The 25671-nt window shown below is 42.0% G+C and overlaps 1 protein-coding gene across 4 annotated transcripts in view; it reads left to right on the top strand.

The window, feature by feature from the left end:
- LOC128400774 (beta-adrenergic receptor kinase 2) overlaps positions 1-25671 on the top strand; it is a 146036-nt gene that overhangs the window by 45223 nt on the left and 75142 nt on the right. The window contains exon 2 of one of the 4 annotated variants that reach the window (XM_053363255.1): positions 5298-5412. The exons of the other annotated variants lie outside the window; for them this stretch is intronic. The gene's annotated coding sequence lies outside the window, so the exon portion shown is untranslated. The remainder of the gene's footprint in view (positions 1-5297; positions 5413-25671) is intronic. 4 annotated transcript variants of the gene reach the window in all.

The raw sequence follows: 25671 nt of genomic DNA, 5'->3' as shown, positions 1-25671 counted from the left end.
GATACACCGCTCTAGGTGTAGCAGAATAGTTCAGGATGTCTCTGCGGCTACTCAGTTGGAATATAAATGGCGGAAATTCCCCGGAGAAAAGAAGGAGGTTATTTCACATATTGAAGAAAGAACAATTGGACATTATTTGCCTACAAGAAACCCATGTGACCAGGCTCCACAGGAAGGTTTTGGTAAATAAAAGATTAGGCCAAGAATTTATTTCGTCTGACAAAGTAAAGAAAAGAGGAGTGGTGATCTACGCTAAGGAGAGCCTGATACCCAGATTTCTATTTAAGGATGAACAAGGAAGAATTTTGGCAATTGAAATTCAAACCCAAGGAGAAAAAATATTGATATTAGGAATTTATGCCCCAAATGACGGGAAATCAGAATTTTTCAAGAAGCTGCATGAGACGTTGCTGGACTATCTGGATTATGCTAACATCATAATGATGGGAGATATGAATGGAGTGGTGTCTACACATATGGATAAGTCTTACAACCAAAACTTAACATCAGACGGCAGACTGCCCAAAACTTTTTTCGAACTGACTGACAATCTGGATTTGATCGACATATGGAGGACAAAGAACCCCCTAGGTAAAGAAGGAACTTTTTTCTCTGAGGCCCACCTGTCTTGGTCAAGGATCGACCAAATCTGGACCTCCAGGGGGCTGGCACCCAAGACTAAAAAGGTGGAAATCTGCCCAAAAACATGCTCCGACCACAACGCCTTGAAAATAGAACTTAGATTAACTCAACCCGGTTCCTTCAGATGGAGAATGAATGACACACTACTAAGAGATCAAGAGATTGTGAAAAAGGCCCAAAAAACATTAAAGGACTATTTTGAGATAAATCTGAATACTACAGTTGAAAAAAGAACGATCTGGGACGCAAGCAAAGCTCTTATGAGAGGGTTTCTGATACAACAGAATTCAATCAAGAAAAAACTCTGGAATGGAAAGAAGGACAAAATATTGGAGAAAATACACCAAGGAGAAAAAAAACTGAGAACCAAACCAAAGTCCAAGGAGGTGCTGAGAGAAATTAAATTCCACCAAGCAGAATACTCAAAATTGATTAATCAGGAGATTGAATGGAAAATAAAACAGATGAAGCAAAGATCTTTTGAATCAGCAAATAAATGTGGAAAGCTGCTAGCTTGGCAGCTGAAAAAAAGACAAAAGCTAAACACGATAACAAATCTAGAGATTGATGGAAGGATCGTACAGAAACCAGAAGAAATTAGGAGGTGCTTCCACAGATACTTCAAAGAACTGTATGCACAGGGGCCCCAGAAAGAATCAGAGATAGATCAATTTTTAAAGATAAATGGACTATCAAAAATAACTCAAGATAAAAGATCAATCTTGAACTCTACAATAACCTCACAGGAAATTGAAGGTGCCATTCAGAATATGCAACTAGGCAAATCTCCAGGCCCGGATGGACTTACCTCCAAATATTACAAGGTTCTGAAGGACTATTTGATACAACCTTTGTTGGAGGTATGTAACCAGATTATGGATGGGAAGAGGGCACCAGAAACGTGGAAAGAAGCCTTCATCACATTGATACCTAAGTCAGAATCTGAAAAGACTCAGCTTAAAAACTACCGTCCCATCTCACTCCTAAATGTGGATTACAAAATATTTGCAGACATTTTGGCAAATAGACTTAAAAAAGTCTTAAATGAAGTAATTCATAAAGACCAAGCTGGCTTTCTCCCTGGTAGACATTTATATGAGAACACTAGAAACATCATTGACATTTTAGAACTTTTGCAGACTAACAGGAACACAAGGGCGGTGTTAATCTTTATTGATGCGGAGAAAGCATTTGACAACATATCTTGGATGTTTATGAAGAAGAACTTGGAAGGGATGGGAGTGGGACGGGGGTTTGAGAATGGATTACATGCAATCTATTCAGAACAAAAAGCTAAATTAATAGTGAACAATGTGGTGACGGAGGAATTTAAAATTGAAAAAGGGACACGACAAGGGTGCCCTCTATCCCCTCTGTTATTTATTTCAGTCCTGGAGGTGCTATTGAATATGATCAGAGAGGACCGGTTGGTACAAGGGATAGAGGTCGGAGTGAAACAATATAAACTGAAAGCTTTTGCAGATGACCTAGTTTTGACACTGCAGGAGCCAGAATCCAGTACAAAAAGAGTTCTCGAACTTATATCTGAATTTGGTCGGGTGGCGGGATTTAGGTTGAATAAACAAAAAACTAAGGTTCTGACCAAAAATTTAACAATTACAGAAACAGAGGGGTTTCAGAGAGAAACAGAACTGAATGTGGTTAAAAAAGTGAAATACCTTGGGATCTATTTGTCCTCCAAGAATTTGAATTTATTTAAGGATAATTATGAGAAATGTTGGTTGGAAGTTAAAAAGGATTTAGAAATTTGGTCAAGATTGAAACTTTCCTTGTTGGGAAGAATTGCAGCTATAAAAATGAATGTGTTGCCGAAAATGTTATTTTTGTTTCAAACCTTACAGATCGTGGACAGAGTGGATTGCTTTGGAAAATGGCAGAAGGATATATCTAGATTTATCTGGCAGGGCAAAAAGCCCCGAATAAAGTTTAAAATATTAACAGATTCGAAAGAAAGAGGGGGGTTTGCCCTGCCGGACTTGAGGTTGTATTATGAAGCTGCAGCCTTCTGCTGGCTGAAAGATTGGTTTTTGTTGGAAAACACCGATGTCCTAGATCTGGAAGGTTTTAATAATGCTTTTGGATGGCACGCATACCTATGGTACGACAAGGTTAAAGCACATAAATTGTTTAAAAGCCACATTGTCAGAAAAGCAATTTTTGCAGTCTGGATGAAATATAAAGACTTACTAGAGAGTAAAACTCCGAGGTGGCTATCACCAGTGGAGGCCAAGGCCCGAAAAAGACCCAATATGGAGGCCTATTGGCCGAAATATTGGGAATTGACTGAAAAAATTGGAGACAATTGGAAGTTGCAGAGCCAGGACAAACTAAAAAATAAGGTGCGAGATTGGCTACATTATGCTCAAATTCAAGAGGTTTTCAAAATGGACAAAAAAGTTGGTTTCCAGGTGGAAAAGTCGAAACTAGAGACAGAATTGTTAGAACCAAAGACAAAGCTGTTATCTAGAATGTATAACTTGCTGCTTATGTGGAATTTACAGGATGAGACAGTTAAATCTGCTATGATTAAATGGGCACAGGATGTTGGACACAACATTATGTTTGAAGACTGGGAAAGGTTATGGAACACCGGAATGAAATTCACGGCCAGTACGGCCTTGAAGGAAAACATTATGAAAATGATATACCGGTGGTACATGACCCCAGTCAAGTTAGCTAAGATACATCACCTGTCTGACAATAAATGTTGGAAGTGTAAGGAAGCAGAGGGGACTTTCTTTCACCTCTGGTGGACATGCCCAAAGGTTAAGGCTTTCTGGGAAATGATTTACAATGAGTTGAAAAAGGTATTTAGGTATACCTTTCCCAAGAAACCAGAGGCCTTCCTGTTGGGCATGGTAGACCAGAAAGTGTTAAAGAAGGACAGAACTTTGTTTATGTATGCTAGTACAGCAGCAAGAATACTCATCGCAAAGAACTGGAAGACACAAGATTTACCCACGCTGGAGGAATGGCAGATGCAGTTGATGGACTACATGGAGATAGCTGAACTGACCGGCAGAATCCGAGATTTGGATGTAGAAACAATTGAGGTGGACTGGAAAAAGTTTAAAGACTACTTGCAAAAGTATTACAAACTGTATGAATCTTAAGACGGTGCATGATTTGGAAATGATACGCTTTAGCAATTATGATTAAGTAAATAGTAAACTAAGTGATAAAAGAGAAAAGGAGATAATATGAAATTGAACATGTTACGTTTATTTTAAAGGTATAAAAATTGTGACATAATACATTGAATATAGATACATAACATGTAAAAGTTACAATAAGGTATGACATAAGGTAACAAATTGCTGACATTGTTAATATAAAGAACGCAGAATCGGAAGGGGTGGGGAAGTCCAAGTTGGGATTTTTGTTAAAAAAAAAAAAAATGGTTTCTTGTAAACTCCTTATTTGTTTGTAATGTATAAAATTTGGAAAGAAACGTAATAAAAAATATTATAAAAAAAAAAATAGAGGAGCTGGCGGCACTGTTATACAGTGGTTCCGCTCCTTCCTCCTGGGCTGTGTCCAGAAAGTGGGGGGGGGGATGAGTGTTCAGACCCCTAGGCTCTCACTTGTGGGGTGCCTTAGGGTTCCGTCCTCTCCCCCATGTTTTTTAACATCTATATGAAGCCGCTGGGAGTGATCATTAGGGGGTTTGGGTTGAGTGTTCATCAGTGTGTGGATGATACCCAGCTGTACCTCTCTTTTAAATCAGAACCAGTGAGGGCAGTGAAGGTCCTGTGTGAGTGTCTGGAGGCAATTGGAAGATGGATGGCAGCTAACGGACTGAGGTTGATTCCTGACAAGGCAGAAGTGCTGTTTTGGGGGGACAGGGGGCAGGCAGCTGTGGGGGACTCCTTGGTCCTGAATGGGGTATCTGTGCCCCTGAAGGACCAGGTGTGCAGCCTGGGAGTCATATTGGACTCACAGCTGTCCATGGAAGCACAGGTCAATTCTGTGTCCAGGGAAGCTATCTACCAGTTCCATCTGGTACGCAGGCTGAGATCCTATCTGCCCATGGACTGTCTTGCCAGAGTGGTGCATACTCTAGTTATCTCCTGCTTGGACTACTGCAATGCACTCTGCATGGGGCTACCTTTCAAGGTGACCCAAATACTACAACTAATCCAGAATGTGGCAGCTAGACTGGTGACTGGAAGTAGCCACCAAGACCATATAACACTGGTCCTGAAAGATCTCCCAGTACATTTCCAAGCACAATTCAAAGTGTTGGTGCTGACCTTTAAAGCCCTAAACGGCTTCGGCCCAGTATACCTGAAGGATTGTCTCCACCCCCATCGTTCAGCCCAGACAATGAGGTCCAGTTCTGAGGGCCTTCTGCTGGTTCCCTCACTGCGAGAAGCGAGGTTACAGGGAAGCACTCACTCGCTGGATCACATTGGATCACTCACATTGTCGTGGTGAGTGGTGCCCTAAACCTAGGTGCCCTAAACCTAGTCTGCCTCCCTTTTCCCCTGACCACCCAGTAGTCGTAAAAGAAAATTGAAGTTTAGAACAGGGAATATATGGACTTTGTCGGATAACACAGATAATAAGCATCCCGAACGCAGAACTTGCCATCATTGCAAGACAGCTGTGACGTTTTAACATTGATCTTGCAGCGCTTCAAGAAACTCAAAGATCAGGTGAGGGACTACTGAAGGAATAAAAAGGAGGCTACACATTTTTCTTGAAAGATGTACCTGAACAAGAACATCAAATACATGGGGTAAAAAGGTAAAGGAACCTCTGACCGTTAAGTTCAATCGCGGACGACTCTGGGGTGCGCATCTTGATTTACTGGCTGAGGGAGCCGGCATACAGCTTCCGGGTCATGTGGCCAGCATGACTAAGTTGCTTCTGGCGAAACCAGAGCAGCGCATGGAAATGCCGTTTACCTTCCCGCCGGAGCGGTACCTATTTATCTACTTGCACTTTGTGCTTTCGAATGGCTAGGTTGGCAGGAGCAGGGACCAAGCAACGGGAGCTCAACCCATCGTGGGGATTCAAACCGCCGACCTTCTGATTGGCAAGCCCTAGGCTCTGTGGTTTTAGACCACAGCGCCACCCATGTCCCTTAGATGTGGTAGTGTGATGGCCTGGGAATCTGATTCAGAGGCTGAACCTGAGGAATCCCAGCCTGCACAGAAGTCCCCGCCTCCAGGGCCGGCTGAGCCAGGGCAGGGGCTTGAATCTGAAGGGCCCACACCTGTGCCGGATCCTCAGGAGCAGACACCAGATGAATCCACTCTGGCTCCGGAGGTGATTGAGGACCCATTGCCTGCAGGTGCTCCTCTCCCAGCCCTGTCAGGGGAAGGTGAAGCTGCCCCTGGGTCCAGTAACCCTCCAGCCTCTCCTGAGCTGCAGAGTTCTCTCAGGAGGAGTACTCGCCTCCAGGCCAGGAGAGGCGAGTCACCTGTGGACCGGGGCTGCCCTATGCCTTAGAGCAGATAAAGGCCAGTCAGCCCAGTCCCAGGTTGCGGGAGCAACATCGCTGGAAACCTGTTCCTGCCGTACCCAGACCTGCTCTTCCGGAGTTCCTGACCATGCCCGGCTTCTTGCCTTGGACCCCACCTTGCCCTTGACGGACAGCCCCCAGACCCTCGACCCAGGACCGGACTTAGACCTCGCCGCATGGTAACACCCTCCCCCCGGGACCAGCACAGGTAGGCTTTGCTATTAAAAATTATCTTGTGAGGCTCTTGTCAGAAGTTATCTCCCGCTTGGACTACTGCAATGCGCTCTACCTGGGACTACATTTGATGGTGACCCAGAAACTACAACTAATTCAGAATAACACTGGTCCTGAAAGACAGATTAGAGAACTGGGCCAAAACAAACAAGATGAATTTTAACAGGGAGAAATGTAAAGTATTGCACTTGGGCAAAAAAAATGAGAGGCACAAATACAAGATGGGTGACACCTGGCTTGAGAGCACTACATGTGAAAAGGATCTAGGAGTCTTGGTTGACCACAAACTTGACATGAGCCAACAGTGTGACGCGGCAGCTAAAAAAGCCAATGCAATTCTGGGCTGCATCAATAGGAGTATAGCATCTAGATCAAGGGAAGTAATAGTGCCACTGTATTCTGCTCTGGTCAGACCTCACCTGGAGTACTGTGTCCAGTTCTGGGCACCACAGTTCAAGAAGGACATTGACAAACTGGAACGTGTCCAGAGGAGGGCAACCAAAATGGTCAAAGGCCTGGAAACGATGCCTTATGAGGAACGGCTAAGGGAGCTGGGCATGTTTAGCCTGGAGAAGAGGAGGTTAAGGGGTGATATGATAGCCATGTTCAAATATATAAAAGGATGTCACATAGAGGAGGGAGAAAGGTTGTTTTCTGCTGCTCCAGAGAAGCGGACACGGAGCAATGGATCCAAACTACAAGAAAGAAGATTCCACCTAAACATTAGGAAGAACTTCCTGACAGTAAGAGCTGTTCGACAGTGGAATTTGCTGCCAAGAAGTGTGGTGGAGTCTCCTTCTTTGGAGGTCTTTAAGCAGAGGCTTGACAACCATATGTCAGGAGTGCTCTGATGGTGTTTCCTGCTTGGCAGGGGGTTGGACTCAATGGCCCTTGTGGTCTCTTCCAACTCTATGATTCTATGATTCTATGATTCTATGACCTACATTGGCTCCCATTACGTTTTTAAGCACCATTCAAAGTGTTGGTGCTGACCTTTAAAGCCCTAAACGGCCTCAGCCCAGTATACCTGAAGGAGTGTTTCCACCCCCATCATTCAGCCCGGACACTGAGGTCCAGCTCTGAGGGCCTTCTGGTCCCCTCACTGTGAGAATTGAGGTTAGAGGGAACCAGGCAGAGGGCCTTCTCAGTAGTGGCACCCACCCTGTGGAACGCCCTCCCATCAGATGTCGAGGAAATAAACAACTACATGACTTTTAGAAGACATCTGAAGACAGCCCTGTTTAGGGAAGTTTTTGCTGTTTGATGTTTTATCATGTTTTTAATATTCTATTGGGAGCCGCCTAGAGTGGCTGGGGAAACCCAGCCAGATGGACGATAAATAAATAAATAAAATTATTAATCATCATTATCATTATAATCACTATTGGCATCAGAAAGTGTGTGTCCAGCTGTTTTGGGGAAAGGTTCATAAGCAGATGGTTTTAGCTGTCCATTGTTAACTCCAGCTGCTTTTCAGCTTTACTCACTTGTAGGGCTAACAGGCTTATCTTCTAGAGCAGGTGTGGGGAACCTTGAGTAGCTGTTGTTGGACTCCAACTCTCACCAGCCCCAGCCAGCGTTGGAGTCTTTAAAAATAAATTTATGGTAGTTGCTTTCAGTATACCTGGTTACATCTAGGAGCAAGCCTATGACTTACAATAGGTTCTGGGATATCTTCCTTGGGACATTCCTATGCATGCTCACGGTCTTCTGAGCATTACTCTGGCACCCCAGGAGGTGCCACAAAAATGAGATGGCTCACAATTTTCCTTCACCTCATTTCTTTAACTCCCATGGTGCAGGATAGAGAATTGAGGGAATATTTACATCACAGACTAGAACGGTTGCTTCCATTTCCCTAGAGAGCCCTGTGAACTGTAGTTCGTTCTCTCTCTCTCTCTCTCGCTCTCTCTCTCTCTCTCTCTCGTGATCACTTTCAGCCTTGCAATAATTCTTAGGATTTTGGGAGTAAGGCTTGTCAGGACTGGTCATTGTCCTCTTCAGATCACCACACAAACGCTTCTTGATCTTTTATAACTTTTTATTGTGAATTAACAAACAAACTTTTAAACGATCCTTCTCTTTAACTATTCTTCCTCAGAGTCACTTATTTCAGATACCTTCTGAGCTCTGCTTCTCCGTGACCAGCCACCCTCAAAATGGCGAAGGCACCCTTCCCTTCGCTTTCCCCCTCTTTTTTCTAACCTCCTGGCTAGAGCTGGCTTGTAGTTCCCCTCCTCCCAATCTGAGCTAGAACCCTTGCCTTTCCTGGGAACAGCTGGTCCCTCCCTGTTGTTCCTGTTAGATTCACTGCTCTCCTCTCGCCCTTGGGGAAAACACTCTCCCTCTGGGAAACTGGAAACTTCTAACTCTAACTCTTCCCTGCCAAAAGCCATGGCATTTAAATATATAAAACCCTTCCTTCTCCAGTTACTAGGGCTGGGTGATACCTGGTTTTCAACATCACAATATGTAACCAGTTAAATATTGTGAAATTTCAGTATATCACAATATCTGAAATAAGGCTGGAGCTATGTAGAGGTGAACATGGTCCTGGCAACTGCTATTACTTATGGCTCTAACTCTAAAACTGATAAAATTTTACTTAACGTATTGTTACAACTGTTATGTTATAGTACTACTGTACCGATAATAGCACATTTTCTCTAAAATTAAAGCTGTGGAAGTAATTAGAAGCTAGATACCAAAGGTTCCCTAAACATTTAATTACATTACTAAACAAGAAAAAAGCAAATTCAATGTCACACTTTTAGATATTCAAATATAATTCACTATCGAGTCTTAGTTGAATGTATACATCGCACAACACCAGTTATTTGATTGTTTGTTAATTTTCTTTTCTAAACAAGGCCAAAATAGAAAGAATGGAATGGATAAATTTATATTTTTATTGCCAAGAAAATTTGCATTTCTTTTATAAACCAGGCCAAACCGGAAAGCATGGATGAAATTTTACAGAACAAAAACTATTAAACGCAATTTATATTTTTTGCAAGGGAAATTTTGGCGTTTTCTGGCAATAGAGATGCCCTTTGTATTTGAAGAACATTGCCAGCCGAGCTGAACACACTTTCAGATTGCACACTTGTTCTTGGAATAGCCATAAACTTATTTGCAAGCTCCTTCAACATTGGGAAGGATGCCTAATGCGCCTTCCACCCCATCCGAGGGCATTTGTAAGTGTCCACTCTTGGCGTAGCCATCTAGGAGAAAATGGGCAGCATAAGGAGGTGGGGGGAGACCCAGAAGAGGCTCAAATGCAAAGCGGGGGGGGGGGTTCTTTGAAGCAACTTGCAAGCCAACAAGCATCTCAAGAGCGTATTTCCCTCCTGTTTGCGTCAGGGGAGGGGAGAGCTGAAGACTGGCAGAGTTAACCTGAGGCTGGCAGCGTAGACTGGGTTAGTAAGAAACCTGTGGGCTGCTTCTTCCCCAAAGAAAGGCACACACAACAAACACTGGGTGTTTCCCCCCCCTTTTATTCTGAAGAAACATCTGAAAACACACACACACACACAGAGAGAGAGAGAGAGAGAGAGAGAGAGAGAGAGAGAAGCAGGGAAGGCGAATTGGGGCTCATTCACAGAGCAAGAAAGGGAGAGAGAGAGCGTGCAAGCGAAGCCCTGCAGGGCAGACTGAGCTCAAGAAACCTGGGGCTCCCGAAGCCTCTCTGGAGATGGAGATTGAACCTGGAGGCCCATTGCCTGACTAGGATGTGCTCTGCCACAGAGGTGTAGCCCTTCCCACCAAGCAGGTCAGGTTTTGCACACGGAAAGTTGAAGGGAACATTCCTTGCTAGCAGGCCCATAAAGCACCCTCCTTCCTTGCCCAGCTCCATGACGGATTGTTGGAACAGAATGCCAGGTGTGTTGCTCTGGAGAACGAGCCCATCCTGCCCTGTCAAAGCAAAACTCTTGTTAGTGTTTCTGTCTCCCTGACGCATCACACCTTCTGAATAATCCATGCATTGTTGCCTAGCATTGGTCAAATATGCACAGAAACACCACCAAATAAAGAGCTGTCGTGCAGCAGCAGCCGGGAGGCCTCGCAGAGGCTGCTCTTGGTCTGCCCTTGGTGATCTTGAGCTCTTCAGTGTCTTTTTTCTGATGGAGTCTGCTCTGACAAAGGAGGCTGCCGCGAGAAATCTCATCAGAGCCTGGTAACCAAAATTTTGCCATCAAAATGTTAGCATGTGTATTGCCAAAATTCTGCAATTATAACAATTGTCAACTGTCTTTGAAGCTGCTCAAGATGGCATAGAAAAAAATTAATTTCTGTAGCTTTCCCAGTTAAAGAATTGAAAAGTAGTTGGCATCTTAACTTTTCCCGCCAACCTAGCAGTTCAAAAGCACGTCAAAGTGCAAGTAGATAAATAGGTACCGCTCCGGCGGGAAGGTAAACGGTGTTTCCGTGCGCTGCTCTGGTTCTCCAGAAGCGGCTTAGTCATGCTGGCCACATGACCCGGAAGCTGTACGCCGGCTCCCTTGGCCAATAAAGCAAAATGAGCGCCGCAACCCCAGAGTCGGTCACGACTGGATCTAATGGTCAGGGGTCCCCTTTACCTTTACCTGGTGTCTTCACTTTAAGTGCCTGGCTTAGCAAGAGCGGACCCCTGCAGCTTCCTGTTTGCAAAAGGGGGATATTGGAGACATAGGTCCGTTAGGACAAATGGGACACTGCCCCACCAACCTTGGCTACCCTCAGTAAGCCACTGCCTGCCTCCCTCCTTACGTACAACCTGCACAGTGGGTGGTGCTGGAAGTTAGCTTCTTCCATCTTAGGGTTGCCTTTGAAGAACTCAGCAGAGGGGGACAAAAAAAGGTGTTGGCTCTGCCCCTCATTGGTTGTGGCTCCACTTGCTGTTGACCTCCTTGTACTCTACCCTGCCAGTACTTTTTTTAAAAAAGACTTTCATTAAGACTTTTGATAATACATTGTAATAAAAGAACAAACTAAGTGAGAGAGAGAGAATACACAGTCCTCTTTCACGTGTAAATCTTGTCCCACACAGAGAAAGGTGATCCCTCCCAACTCTCACCTAGGAATTTCCCTTTCTTCTCTCATCCTCCCACCTGGGAGATACTCACTTCCGAGCCTCTCACACAGAGTCCTTCAATATCTAAACAGCAATCTGCATGTTAACCCCTCCTTAGATCTAAGTAGGGGACAACGCAAAATGCAAAAAGACAGAACAGAACAAGACAGAAACGGAAACTCAGCAAAAAGAGAAAACAAGAAAAGGAAAAAGGAAAAGGAAAGGAAAGAGAGGCAAGAGATAAGGATATTAAAGGAGATAATAAAAAATTAAAAAAGAAGAAACAAATCAGAAAAAGGACTTCCTACTATCCCTCTGTTGGCTATACTGTATAAAAGTGTTCTTCAAGTGGACTTCCGGCCAGCGACTAATGGCGGGTTCCCTCTGAGCTCCGGAGGGATCCGGCTCTGCGAGGACTGGGTCTGGCCGCTGCGGCAAAGCGGGGACCCGAAGAAATCACAGGCGGTGAAGCCTGTGAACTCGGAGACTCGGCGGGCTCCATTTGCGCCCCCCCCCCTGCTGCGAAGGAGTCTTTTTAAAGGCTTCCGAACGGAACGGGGGTGAGCGGTGCGGAGCTGAGAGTCGTCTATCCTCTTCGCGGAGTGAAGCCGCAAGCCATGGTCGGAGAGCGCTGATTTCTTTCTGGGCAATTGGAATTTAAAGCAACTACCCGTGAGTAGGAGTAAGCAAAATAATCGGAGAAAAATTGAGTAAATATGGCACCGAAACGGGAAAGGCATAAACAGGAAGTCTGCCTTTCCGGCTTGTAAATAGATCAAAGCAAAGGGACTGTAAAGCTGTAACTTTGAAAGATGTTCTTTAAAGACTCAAAATCCAACACCAAAAAAGCAATCCCCCTCCTGTTTGCAGGAGTGGAGGGGAGAAATTTGAGCATTATTTACCTGCAAGGAAAGAGGGAAGTAAAGTTATATCTGCTGCCTCTAAAATCTGGGAACGGACTGCCTATGACAGGGGAAGCTGATTACTGGGAAGAACTGTCAGCACGTTAAGGGTAAAGAACACTGTTACTCTGTGAAAAGATACATTGTTTTTTGAACTGATCTGGACCAAAAAGTAACTTTTAAGGACATTGAAATTGTGGCTTTTAAGGGATAATGGGGACTTATAAGGACTATATTTGTTTTAAAAGTTGCAAGTGAAGTTGGAAGTGTGTCCCCCTAGAGGAGATTATGTTGTAACAACTATTAAGCCACTAAGCAACTTAGCCTGGAAAATTCCTTTTCAAAACAAAGTTACCAGGCGTGAGACTGACCTTGGATTTTGTATGGGAGTGCTATGGCAAATGAGAAAGGGAAGATAGAGCTGACACAGGAAAAGACTACCAGGTCTGGTAGACAATACAAGATTGACACTACACATCAGAGAAGGGCTTCAACATCCGGAGCAGCCGGCATAGTAGGAGCTGCTGCTTCGCAAGTTAAGCCAAAAGCTATGTCATCAGAAGACTTATTGGCCCAGGCACTTGGTAAAATTAATGCATCTTTGGAAAACTTAGCTAAACAGGTTGCAGAGACAAATAAACAAGTAGCTGAGGCCTCAGCAAAAATTGATTTGAACACTACAAGTATAAATGAACTGGGAAAGAAGGTGAATTCTAATACACAGTCTATTGAAAAATTGTTGGAGGAATCGGCCTCAACTCGGAAGTTAGCTGAGGAAGCTAAGGAAATTGCAACCGCTGTCCAAGAGAAGATACCACCGGTATATAAGAAACTTGAGGATCCTGATTTGACACTGTCTATGATTGAACGCGGGTGGCGCTGTGGGTAAAAGCCTCAGTGCCTAGGGCTTGCCGATCAAAAGGTCGGCGGTTCGAATCCCCGCGGCGGGGTGCGCTCCTGCTGCTCGGTCCCAGCGCCTGCCAACCTAGCAGTTTGAAAGCACCCCCGGGTGCAAGTAGATAAATAGGGACCGCTTACCAGCGGGAAGGTAAACGGCGTTTCCGTGTGCGGCTCTGGCTCGCCAGAGCAGCGATGTCACGCTGGCCACGTGACCCGGAAGTGTCTGCGGACAGCGCTGGCCCCCGGCCTCTTGAGTGAGATGGGCACACAACCCCAGAGTCTGTCAAGACTGGCCCGTACGGGCAGGGGTACCTTTACCTTTACCTTTATGATTGAATTACAAGGGAAAGAGAGGAATTTAAGACTCAGAGCAGTACCGGAAAGTGAGAAAGACAACTTGGCAGACTTCCTCACAAAGGAATTTGTAGATTTTTGGCAACAGGACCTGGGGAAGGAAGAGTTTAAGATAGTGAGTGCATTTAGGCTTGGTAGAAGACAAAGAAAGAACAAAGAAAGAGATTGTTTGATTACCTTAAGAACAAAAGAAGAAAGAGACAAAATTTTAAATCTGCACTATCAAAGAACTTTAGAAATTGAAGATTCATTTGTGGAGATCTTCAAGGATATACCCAAATATATTTTGGATGTAAGGGCCTATTACAGAGATCTTGTTGTTTTACTGAGAAGAAACAGAATACTCTTCAGGTGGGAATTTCCCCAAGGTCTATCTTTCAAATACAAAGGAAGAAAAATAAGAATAAGGACAGTGAATGATAAAGACAAATTTTTGAAAGATCACGAGGAGGACTTACAGAAGGAAGTGGAAGCTGGAGAGGAACCAACTGCATCAGGAAAAGGAATTGTAGACATAGCAAATTTATCATTCGGACTTTTTGACCCAGGGAAAGACACACCACCAACAGAAGAAGAACAACAACTCGGTGCAGTCGGAGGGAAGAATAAGTAATTCATCATGGCTCTGCAACTTCTAAGTTGGAATTGTAATGGACTTAACTCCCCTCGAAAGAGAAAAGGTGTTTTTCATATATTAAGAAAAGAACAATTGGACTTGATTTGTCTACAGGAAACACATGTAATGAGGTTACACAGGAAAATACTTATCAATAAGAGATTGGGACAAGAATTTATTTCGTCTGACGAGGTCAAAAAGAGAGGAGTGGTGATATATGCAAAGGAGAAATTTTCACCGAAACTAATTTTTAAAGATGAACAAGGAAGATATTTGGCTATTGAAATTCAATTTCAAGGAGAGAAATTTTTGATTGTAGGGGTGTATGCACCGAACGAGGGGAAATCTGAATTCTTTAAGAAGTTGCATGAGGTTCTTTTGGACTATATGGACTATAATATAATCTTGATGGGGGACATGAATGGAGTTGTATCTACAAATATGGATAAGGCACAAAAACAGGTAGTCACCAAAGATGGTATACTACCAAAAACTTTCTTTGAATTGACTGACAATATGGACTTGATTGACATCTGGAGAACTAAGAACCCCCTGGGGAGAGAGGGAACTTTCTTCTCTGAAGCTAAGATGACCTGGACTAGAATTGACCAAATTTGGATTACTAGAGGAATGGCACCAAAGATAAAGAAAGTGGAAATCTGCCCTAAAACCTGCTCAGACCATAACGCTGTAAAGATGGAGATGAAGCAAATGACACCCGGTTCCTTTAGATGGAGGATGAATGACACTTTATTTAGAGACAAAGAAGTATATAAAAAGGCCCAAAAAACTTTGAGAGATTATTCTGAAATAAATATGACTACTAATGTTGAAAAAAGAGTAATCTGGGATGCAAGTAAAGCTGTGATGAGAGGGTTCTTGATTCAACAGAATGCAATAAAAAAGAGAAGCCGAAATGAGAAAAAGGATAAAATTTTGGAGAAAATAAAAGAAGGAGAGAAAAAACTGAGAGTAAAGCCAAAGTCACAGGAGATCTTGAAAGAAATAAAGCTATATCAAGTACAATATATGGAATTGATGAATCAGGAAATAGAATGGAAAATTAAACAAATGAGACAAAAGACATTTGAATCAGCGAATAAATGTGGGAAACTACTGGCTTGGCAACTGAAAAAAAGACAAAAACTAAATACCATCACAAATTTGGAAGTAGAAGGAAAAGATATACACAATCCAACTGAGATTAGAAATTGCTTCCAGAAATACTTCAAACAATTATATGCACAAGGGCCACAGAATGAAATGGACATTGAACGCTTTTTGAAAACAAATGGATTACAAAAAATTTCACAAGAAAGCAAACTAATGTTGAATTGCAAAATATCTGACCAGGAGATAGAAGGTGCCATTCAAAATATGCAACTAGGCAAGGCTCCAGGACCGGATGGGTTGACTTCCAGATACTACAGATCTTTGAAAGAGTGGTTATTACAACCTTTGAAGGAAGTCTGTAATGAAATTTTGGAAGGGAAAAGAGCGCCAGAATCGTGGAAAGAGGCTTATATTACACTAATACCAAAAACAGAGACTGAAAAGACTCAACTTAGGAACTACCGTCCCATATCCTTATTAAATGTGGACTACAAAATCTTTGCTGATATTTTGGCTAAGAGATTGAAAAAAGTATTGATTGAAGAGATTCATAAGGACCAAGCGGGCTTTCTACCAGGAAGACATTTATCTGATAGTACTAAAAGAGTTTTAGAATTAATTCAAGAATTTGGTCAGGTAGCAGGGTTCAAATTGAACAAGTTAAAAACTAAGGTTCTTGAGAAAAACTTAACACCGATTGAAAGAGAGAAGTTTCAGAATGAAACAGGACTGACTGTGGTTAAGAAAGTGAAATACTTGGGGAGGCTAAGGCTCAGAGAAAACTTAAAATGGAGGCCAAATGGCCAAAATACTGGGAAATTTTGGAACAAGAAGGGGACAGACTGAAACTGCAGAGTTTTGAGAAACTGAAAGATAAAGTGCGAAATTGGCTTCATTATTATCAGATAATGGAGGTTTACAATTTGGACAAGAAAGTTGGCTTCCAGGTGGAAAAATCTAAATTGGAAACAGAATTGCTAGAATCCAAAACTAAGACTTTGTCAAAAATGTATAACTTGCTGCTGAAATGGAATACTCAGGATGAGACGGTTAAATCTGTAATGATTAAATGGGCACAAGACGTTGGACATAATATCATGTTTGCTGACTGGGAACAGTTGTGGACCACCGGGATTAAATTTACGGCATGTAATGCCTTTAGAGAGAATATCATGAAAATGATATACAGGTGGTACATGACCCCAGTCAAGCTTGCAAAAATCTATCATTTGCCCGACAACAAATGTTGGAAATGTAAGGAAAATGAAGGTACTTTCTTTCACCTTTGGTGGACGTGCCCCAGGATTAAGGCTTTCTGGGAAATGATATATAATGAATTGAAAAAGGTATTTAAATATACCTTCTTGAAGAAACCAGAGGCCTTTCTCTTGGGCATGGCCGGCCAAGTGGTGCCAAAGAAGGACAGAACTTTTTTTATGTATGCTACAACAGCAGCAAGAATACTCATCGCAAAGTATTGGAAGACGCAAGATCTACCCACTCTGGAAGAATGGCAGATGAAACTGATTGACTGTATGGGACTGGCAGAAATGACGAGCAGAATCCGTGATCAGGGAGAAGAGTCGGCAGAAGAAGATTGGAAAAAATTTAAGGACTATTTACAGAAATATTGTAAAATTAAAGAAAGTTAGATGGTGTTGGATTGAAATTGAGAGGTTTCTAGCTGTAATGATATAAAGGAACATAAATGAGAAGAAAAAAAGGGTTTGATAAGGTAATGTTATAAGCTGTAATGCTTTAAATGAAGGATTTGCTGAACAAATAACTTCAATTGGGATACAAGAAGGAGAAGTATGAGGAGGTCTGAGAAATTTGTTATTTAAAAGTATGGTTTATGAATTTTATGTCTTTTTTATGTTTTTGTTTGTTTTGTTTTGCTTGTTTGTTTAAAAAATTGGAAAATTCAATAAATATTCTTTAAAAAAAAGAGAGAGAACAGAAAACGTGCTTTGGCGGCGCGGCAGCAGCAACAGGCCCCATTAGCTAAAGTGGTGCTTCAGGTTAAGAACAGTTTCAGGTTAAGTACGGACCTCCGGAACGAATTAAGTACTTAACCTGAGGTACCACTGTATTGACAAGAAAAGGAAGGCCTTTCAGGTCTGGCAAAGAGATAGAAACTGTGCCCCTAAGAAAAAAACCTATGGCAACGCTAAGGCTGAGGTTCAAAGAAGAACAAGAGAACTAAAGAACACCTGGGGTTTTTTTTTATAAAAAAGGTCAAGAGATCCAGCACTTATTCAACACTCATGATGCACAGAGTTTCTTTGTGGCTACAAAGACCATCTATGGGCCAATAAATCATGGCATATGCCCCCTACAATCAACAGATGGTACCACACTTCTAAAAGATAAAGAATCTATTGCACTGCTCTGGAAAGAACATTACCAGCAACTCCTTAACCGCAACTCCCCTGTAGCTGTTGATGTCCTCTCACAAATCCCACAAAAACAAATTAGAGATGAGCTTGCAGTATCTCCAAATCTGGGTGAGTTGTGAACAGCTGTTAACCAAATGAAAAACACTAAAGCCAGCAGACCTGACGGGATACCTGCCAAAGTCTTCAAAGTGGGAGGAATAGAACTTGCACAACTTCACAAGCTCATCGAAAAAATCTGGGAGAGAGAGGAGATCCCAGCAGACTTTAGGGATGCCAAAATTATCAATCTCTTTAAAAAAGGTGACAGAATGGATTGCGGAAACTATTGAGGCATCTCTTTATTAGCTGCGGCTGGCAAATTTCTTGCAAGCATCTTAGCAAACCATCTCTTAACAATATCCAATGCAGTCCTCCCTGAATCCCCAAATGGTTTTAGACCTTCTAGGAGGACAGTGGACATGATTTTCACTGCTCAACAGCTTCAAGAAAAGTGCAGAGAGCAAAACCAACCCCTGTATATGGCATTTATTTACCTAACTAAGGCCTTCGACACTGTAAATCATAATGCCCTGTGGACTGTCCTTCTGAAAATTGGCTGCCCAGATAAATTTGAGAACATCATTTGGTTCCTCCATGATAATATGATGGCAACAATCACAGATAACAATGGCTCTCAAAGTGAACCATTTGTAGTGGGATCAGGTGTTAAACAGGGTTGTGTTATTGCCCCAACACTATTCATTATTTTCATTGCTACGATCCTACACTTTGTTGAAGGGAAACTCCGCTCCTGTGTAGAAATCATATATCGAACAGATGGAAAGCTCTTTAATCAAGCAGGCTGAAAGCACAGAGTAAGGTTACTGTAACTTTAGTCCTAGAGCTTCAGTATGCTGATGACAATGTAGTGTGTGCACACTCAGAGGAAGACCTCCAAACCATCCTAAATATCTTTGCAGAAGCTTATGAAAAGCTTGGCCTATTGCTCAATATCCAAAAAACCAAAGTGCTGCACCAACAAGCACAAAACAATCCCTCTGCAGCACCACAAATCCAACTCAATGGTGCAATGCTGGAAAATGTCAATCACTTCTACCTGGGCAGTTATCCTTCCACAAGGGCCCACCATTGATGCCGAAATCCAGCATCGCCTGAGCTCTGTGAGTGCAGCTTTCACCCAACTGAAGTGCAGAGTGTTTGAGCACTGGGACATTCACAGGGAAACCAAACTCCTTGTTTACAAAGCTATTGTACTACCAACCTTACTGTACACTTGTGAAACATGGACCATTTATAAATGCCATCTCCAGCTCCTCAAAAGATTCCATCAACGGTGTCTCCGAAAAATTTTACACAGCACTTGGGAAGACAGGTGAACTAAAGCCAGTGTACTGGAAGCAAAGATCACGAGGGTCGAAACGTTGAATTTTCAACATCAACTTCATTATACTGGTCATGTTGTTCAGATGCCTGATTATTGTCTTCCAAAGCAACTACTCTATTCAGAACTTAAAAATGGAAAGTGTAATGCTGGTGGTCAACAAAAGAAGTTTAAAGGCTCTCTCAAGGCAAATCTAAAAAAAAAAAAAATGTAGTATAAATACTGACAACTGGGAAACTCTGGCCTGCAAGTGCTCCAACTGGAGAACAGCTTTTACCAAAGGTGTCATGGGCTTTGAAGACGCTCGAACTCAGGATGAAAGGGAGAAGTGTGCTAAGAGGAAGGCATGCTTGGTAAACTCTCACCATGATCAAGTCCCACCCGGAAATCTATGTCCCCACTGTGGAAGGACGTGTGGATCCAGAATTGGCCTCCACAGTCACTTACGAACCCACTGTTAAAACTGTGTTTATGGAAAACAATCTTACTCGGCTATGAGTGATTGCAAAAGAAGACGACAGGGAACCAGGCAGAGGGCCTTCTCGGTAGTGGCGCCTGCCCTGTGGAATACCCTCCCATCAGATGTCAAGGAAATAAACAGCTATCTGACTTTTAGAAGATATTTGAAGGCATCTCTGTATCGGGAAATTTTTATTGTTTGATTCTATTTTTAATATTCTGTTGGCAGCTGCCCAGAGTGGCTGGGGAAACCCAGCCAGGTGGGAGGGGTATAAATAATAAATTGTAATTGTAATCATAATTATTTTATGTCTAATGTTTTACAATTTTTTATGTGCTGTAAGCTGCCCAGAGTGGCTGGGGAAACCCAGCGAGGTGGGTGGGGTATAAATAATAATTTATTATTAAACACAATGAAGAAACTTTTGAGTGAATAAGGAACAAGGACTGAATGTTTCTTAACATTGGAGATAAAGTTGTGATGTGGGGCTGAAGGAATGCTATGGTTGATGTTTATCTATAACAATTACCGGAGAACCTCTTTTGAGCTTTTTGTTCTGAAAGAAAAATGAATGAACTTGAAATGCCCGAACTGAAGACTGAAAGCACATTGCCTAGCAGAGGGAGGAACAACTGGGTATTACTCTGCATTGAACATTTGACTATCTTGAAGAACACTTGAAGAACACTTTTTTTTTTTTTTAAAGATATTTATTAAATTTCCAATTTTATACAAACAAAAAGAAAAAAGCAAAAAAGTTTAAAAACACATACCGTTCACAGTACTTAATTTTCAATGACATATTTCCCTGACCTGCTCATACCTCCCCTTCTTTTATTCCAATTCAAATTATTTACTCAGCAAATCCTTATTTCAAAACATTGCAGCTGGAAACCCCTTAATTTCAATCCAACATCATTCAACATTCTTTAATTTTACAATATTTCTGTAAATAGTCCTTAAATTTCTTCCAGTCTTCTTCCGCCGACTCTTCTCCCTGGTCACGGATTCTGCCAGTCATTTCTGCCAATCCCATACAGTAGATCATCTTCATCTGCCATTCTTCCAGAGTGGGTAAATCTTGCGTCTTCCAATACTTTGCAATAATTATTCTTGCTGCTGTTGTAGCATACATAAAGAAAGTTCTATCCTTTTTTAACACCAACTGGCCGACCATGCCCAAGAGAAAGACCTCTGGTTTCTTCAAGAAGGTATATTTAAATACCTTTTTCAATTCATTATATATCATTTCCCAGAAAGCCTTAATCTTAGGGCACGTCCACCAAAGGTGAAAGAATGTACCTTCAGTTTCCTTACATTTCCAACATTTATTATCGGGCAAATGATAGATTTTTGCAAGCTTGACTGGGGTCATGTACCACCTGTATATCATTTTCATAATATTCTCTCTTAAGGCATTACATGCCGTAAACTTCATACCTGTGGTCCATAACTGTTCCCAGTCAGCAAACATAATGTTATGTCCAACATCTTGTGCCCATTTAATCATAGCAGATTTAACCGTCTCATCCTGAGTATTCCATTTCAGCAGCAAATTATACATTTTTGACAAAGTCTTAGTTTTGGGTTCTAACAGTTCTGTTTCCAATTTAGATTTTTCCACCTGGAAGCCAACTTTCTTATCCAAATTGTAAGCCTCCATTATCTGATAATAGTGAAGCCAGTCTCGCACTTTATCTTTTAATTTCTCAAAACTCTGTAATTTCAATCTGTCCCCTTCTTGCTCCAAAATTTCCCAATATTTTGGCCATTTGGCCTCCATGTTAAGTTTTTTCTGAGCCTTAGCCTCCCCAAGTATTTCACTTTCTTAACCACAGTCAGTCCTGTTTCATTCTGAAACTTCTCTCTTTCAATCGGTGTTAAGTTTTTCTCAAGAACCTTAGTTTTTAACTTGTTCAATTTGAACCCTGCTACCTGACCAAATTCTTGAATTAATTCTAAAACTCTTTTAGTACTATCAGATAAATGTCTTCCTGGTAGAAAGCCCGCTTGGTCCTTATGAATCTCTTCAATCAATACTTTTTTCAATCTCTTAGCCAAAATATCAGCAAAGATTTTGTAGTCCACATTTAATAAGGATATGGGACGGTAGTTCCTAAGTTGAGTCTTTTCAGTCTCTGTTTTTGGTATTAGTGTAATATAAGCCTCTTTCCACGATTCTGGCGCTCTTTTCCCTTCCAAAATTTCATTACAGCCTCCATTGGTGACAACCACCTTGGAGTTTTATTTTCCAATAGATCTTTGTATCTAGTCCAAACATTAAACAGTGCTCTCCTGACAATATGATTTTTAAAAGCCTTGTGTGCTTTCACCTTGTCGTACCACAAATATGCATGCCACCCAAAAACATTGTTAAAACCTTCAAGATCCAAAATGTCTGTGTTCTCAAGAAGCAGCCAGTCTTTCAACCAGCAAAATGCTGCTGATTCATAGTAAAGTTTCAGGTCTGGCAGGGCAAATCCACCTCTTTCTTTTACATCAGTTAATATCTTAAATTTTATTCTAGGCTTCTTGCCCTGCCAGACAAATTTAGAAATGTCTTTCTGCCACTTCTTGAAACAATCCATTTTGTCCAAAATTTGCAAAGTTTGAAACAAAAACAACATTTTAGGCAATACATTCATCTTTATAGCTGCAATTCGACCCAACAAGAAAAGCTTCAAATTTGACCAAATTTCTAAATCTTTTTTCACTTCAGCCCAACATTTTTCATAGTTGTCTTTGAACAAATTCCCATTTTTAGCTGTCATATTAATCCCCAAATATTTCACTTTCTTAACCACAGTCAGGCCTGTTTCATTTTGGAACTTTTCTCTCTCTATCGGTGTTAAATTTTTCTCAAGAACTTTAGTTTTTAACTTGTTCAATTTAAATCCTGCCACCTGACCAAATTCTTGAATTAGTTCTAAAACTCTTTTAGTACTAGATTCTGGCTCCTGTAGTGTCAAAACTAGATCATCTGCAAACGCTCTTAATTTAAACTGTTTGGCTCCGACCTGTATACCTTTAACCATCCGGTCCCTTCTAATCATGTTCAGCAAAACCTCCAGTACCGAGATAAAAAGCAGAGGGGAAATTGGGCATCCCTGTCGTGTCCCTTTTTCTATCTTAAACTGTTCTGTAACCACATTATTTACAATTAGTTTGGCCGTTTGTTCTGAATATATTGCACCAATACCATTCTCAAAACCATGGCCTACCCCCATACCCTGTAGGTTCTTTTTCATAAAGCTCCAAGAAATGTTGTCAAAGGCTTTCTCCGCGTCCACAAATATCAAAACTGCCTTAGTGTTTATATTCACTTCTAACTTCTCCAAAATGTCGATTATGTTCCTTAAATTGTCCGACAAATGTCTGCCCGGGAGAAAGTCCGCCTGGTCCTTATGAATCTCCTCAATCAGTACTTTTTTCAGTCTCTTAGCTAAAATGTCTGCAAAGATTTTGTAATCCACATTTAATAGGGATATGGGGCGGTAGTTCCTAAGTTGAGTCTTTTCAGTCTCTGTTTTTGGTATCAGTGTAATGTAGGCCTCTTTCCACGATTCTGGAGCCCTTTTCCCCTCCAAAATTTCATTACAAACTTCCTTCAGTGGTTGCAATAGCCACTCTTTCAACAGTCTGTAGTAGCAGGAAGACAATCCATCCGGTCCTGGAGACTTGCCCACTTGCATACTTAGAATGGCACCTTCTATCTCCTGGTCGGTTATCTTACAGTTCAGCATAAGTTTACTTTCTTGTGAAATTTTTTGTAATCCATTTGTTTTCAAAAATCGGTCTATATCCATTTCGTTCTGTGGCCCTTGTGCATAAAGTTGTTTAAAATATTTCTGGAAGCAATTTCTGATCTCAATTGGATTATGTATGTCTTTTCCTTCCACTTCCAGATTTGTGATTGTATTTAGTTTTTGTCTTTCTTTTCAGTTGCGCCGCCAAAGCACGTTTTCTGTTCTCATCCTGAAGCAGAGTTCTTAACCTGAGGTAATATTTCTGGGTTAGCGGAGTCTGTAACCTGAAGCGTATGTAACCTGAGGTACCACTGTAATGAGTTCAATCTCACTGTCATTCTCATCAAACTGGTCCTGGTGTTTCTTGGTTTGGTATCCAATAGTTTGTTCACAGGCTGCAGTAATGGATGTTTTTAACTTGGTCCAGTGTTCCTCGATGTTATCAGGGAACTCCGAAAGCAGATGGTCCTTAACAGTCGTTTGGAAGCAATCCTGCTTAATAGGATCTTGAAGGGCTTGAGTGTTCATTTTGCGCCGTGGTTTCCTTCCTTGAAGCCTGCATTGAGGTAAAATCTTGATGGCCAACATGGAACGTATTAATCAGTGATCTGTCCAGCAGTTGTTAGCACTCGTCATAGTTCTGGTAAGGAGCACATCACGGCCATCTTCAGCTAGGACGATTACATAATCTAAGAGGCGCCAGTGTTTTAAATTTATTTCTTTGTCAAAAGAGTGTCTTGGTAATTACAAAGTTGTGCACTGCACATATCGTCAAAAGTAAGATTCCATTCTGGTTGCTGTTGCCAATTCCTTCTTTCCTAATAGTCCCAGGCCACAGATAGAAATCTTGCCCAACTCCTGCATTAAATTCACCCAGGATTCCTCCTTAGGTGTCTCTGATAGGATGATATCCAGCCAAGAGTAAAAAAAAATCTTTAATGTCTTCATCAGCATCCAGTGTTGGTGCGTAAGTCGTTCATTAATGTGGGTAGGGATTTCTGACAAGAGCTTCACAAGATGGTTTTTAATAGCAAAGCCTACCCCATGTATTTGACGTTCTTGTTCAGGTAGACCTTTCTAGAAGAATGTTGTTGTTGTTTAGTTGTTTAGTCGTGTCCGACTCTTCATGACCCCATGGACCGGAGCACGCCAGGCACTCCTGTCTTCCACTGCCTCCTGCAGTTTTGTCAAACTCATGTTAGTAGCTTCGAGAACACTGCCCAACTATCTTGTCCTCTGTCATCCCCTTCTCCTTGTACACTCCATCTTTCCAAACATCAGGGTCTTTTCCAGGGAGTCTTCTCTTCTCACGAGGTGGCCAAAATATTGGAGCCTCAGCTTCAGGATCTGTCCTTCCAGTGAGCACTCAGGGCTGATTTCCTGAATGGATAGGTTTGATCTTCTTGCAGTCTGTGAGACTCTCAAGAGTCTCTTCCAGCACCATAATTCAAAAGCATCAATTCTTCGACAATTAGCCTTCTTTATGGTTCAGCTCTCACTTCCATACATCACTACTGGGAAAACAATAGCTTTAACTATACAGACCTTTGTCGGCAAGGTGATGTCATTGCAGTCTGTAGTCTCCAGCTACTTTATTCGACTGTACACACAAACACACATGTCTGCTCTCCCTGAGGAGTCCAGCATCAGAGTCTGCGACTCAACGCTGCTTCAATCCAGAAGCGGAAGAACTCACTGAAACTCCACCCCAGTTACACTCAGGACTGTCTGAGAACTGGCTCAGACTTCCTTTCTCACGCTGAGTAACATCACATGATGTAAACAATGTAGCTGTTTCTCCGCAGTTTGTGGGAACTGAAATTCCAACACCATGACACTCCCCAGAAGTCCCACCCTACTCTGCCAATCCTAATGGGTGCCAGTCACCACTGTTATAAGGACAAACGTAAAAAGAAAATTGATAAGAAATTGCTGCCTAAACGAGGAGGAGACAGTTATCAATGCCTCAGACTGGTACTTCCTGAGGTCTAGCTGATATCTTTTTAAAACATGCACCAGTTGCCCCTGATGCTCTTCTGCACAACTGAAAATGAACAGGAGGGCTCTTGCATAGGTTGATTTCAGTGCTGACTATGCAGCAGAACTTCCTGGGGGATTATTGTGCACCCATTGGGTCAGATCACTGGATCATTCTTCACCCCTCTCTGCTGTATTTTGATGCCAGCCAAAATCAGCTTGCTCTCCTTGCCTCCTTGGGGGTGGGAGGAGTCCCTTGTTAAATAAAATAGGAAGTGGGAAAATTTGAAGTCAGTGCATTTATCTAAAACCCTATTTTTATCTGCAATTAAGCTTCTGTTTATTATGTCCCAGTGCGTTCTGCTTCCTCTGAGGCCCCCAGCTCTGGGATGAGAGTGCAGTT

Source organism: Podarcis raffonei, chromosome 13 (genome assembly GCF_027172205.1).
Source record: "Podarcis raffonei isolate rPodRaf1 chromosome 13, rPodRaf1.pri, whole genome shotgun sequence".
In the NCBI taxonomy this organism is placed as follows: Eukaryota; Metazoa; Chordata; class Lepidosauria; order Squamata; family Lacertidae; genus Podarcis; species Podarcis raffonei.
Note: the sequence above shows the minus strand (reverse complement) of the source record. Positions and strands in the feature narration are given on the sequence as shown.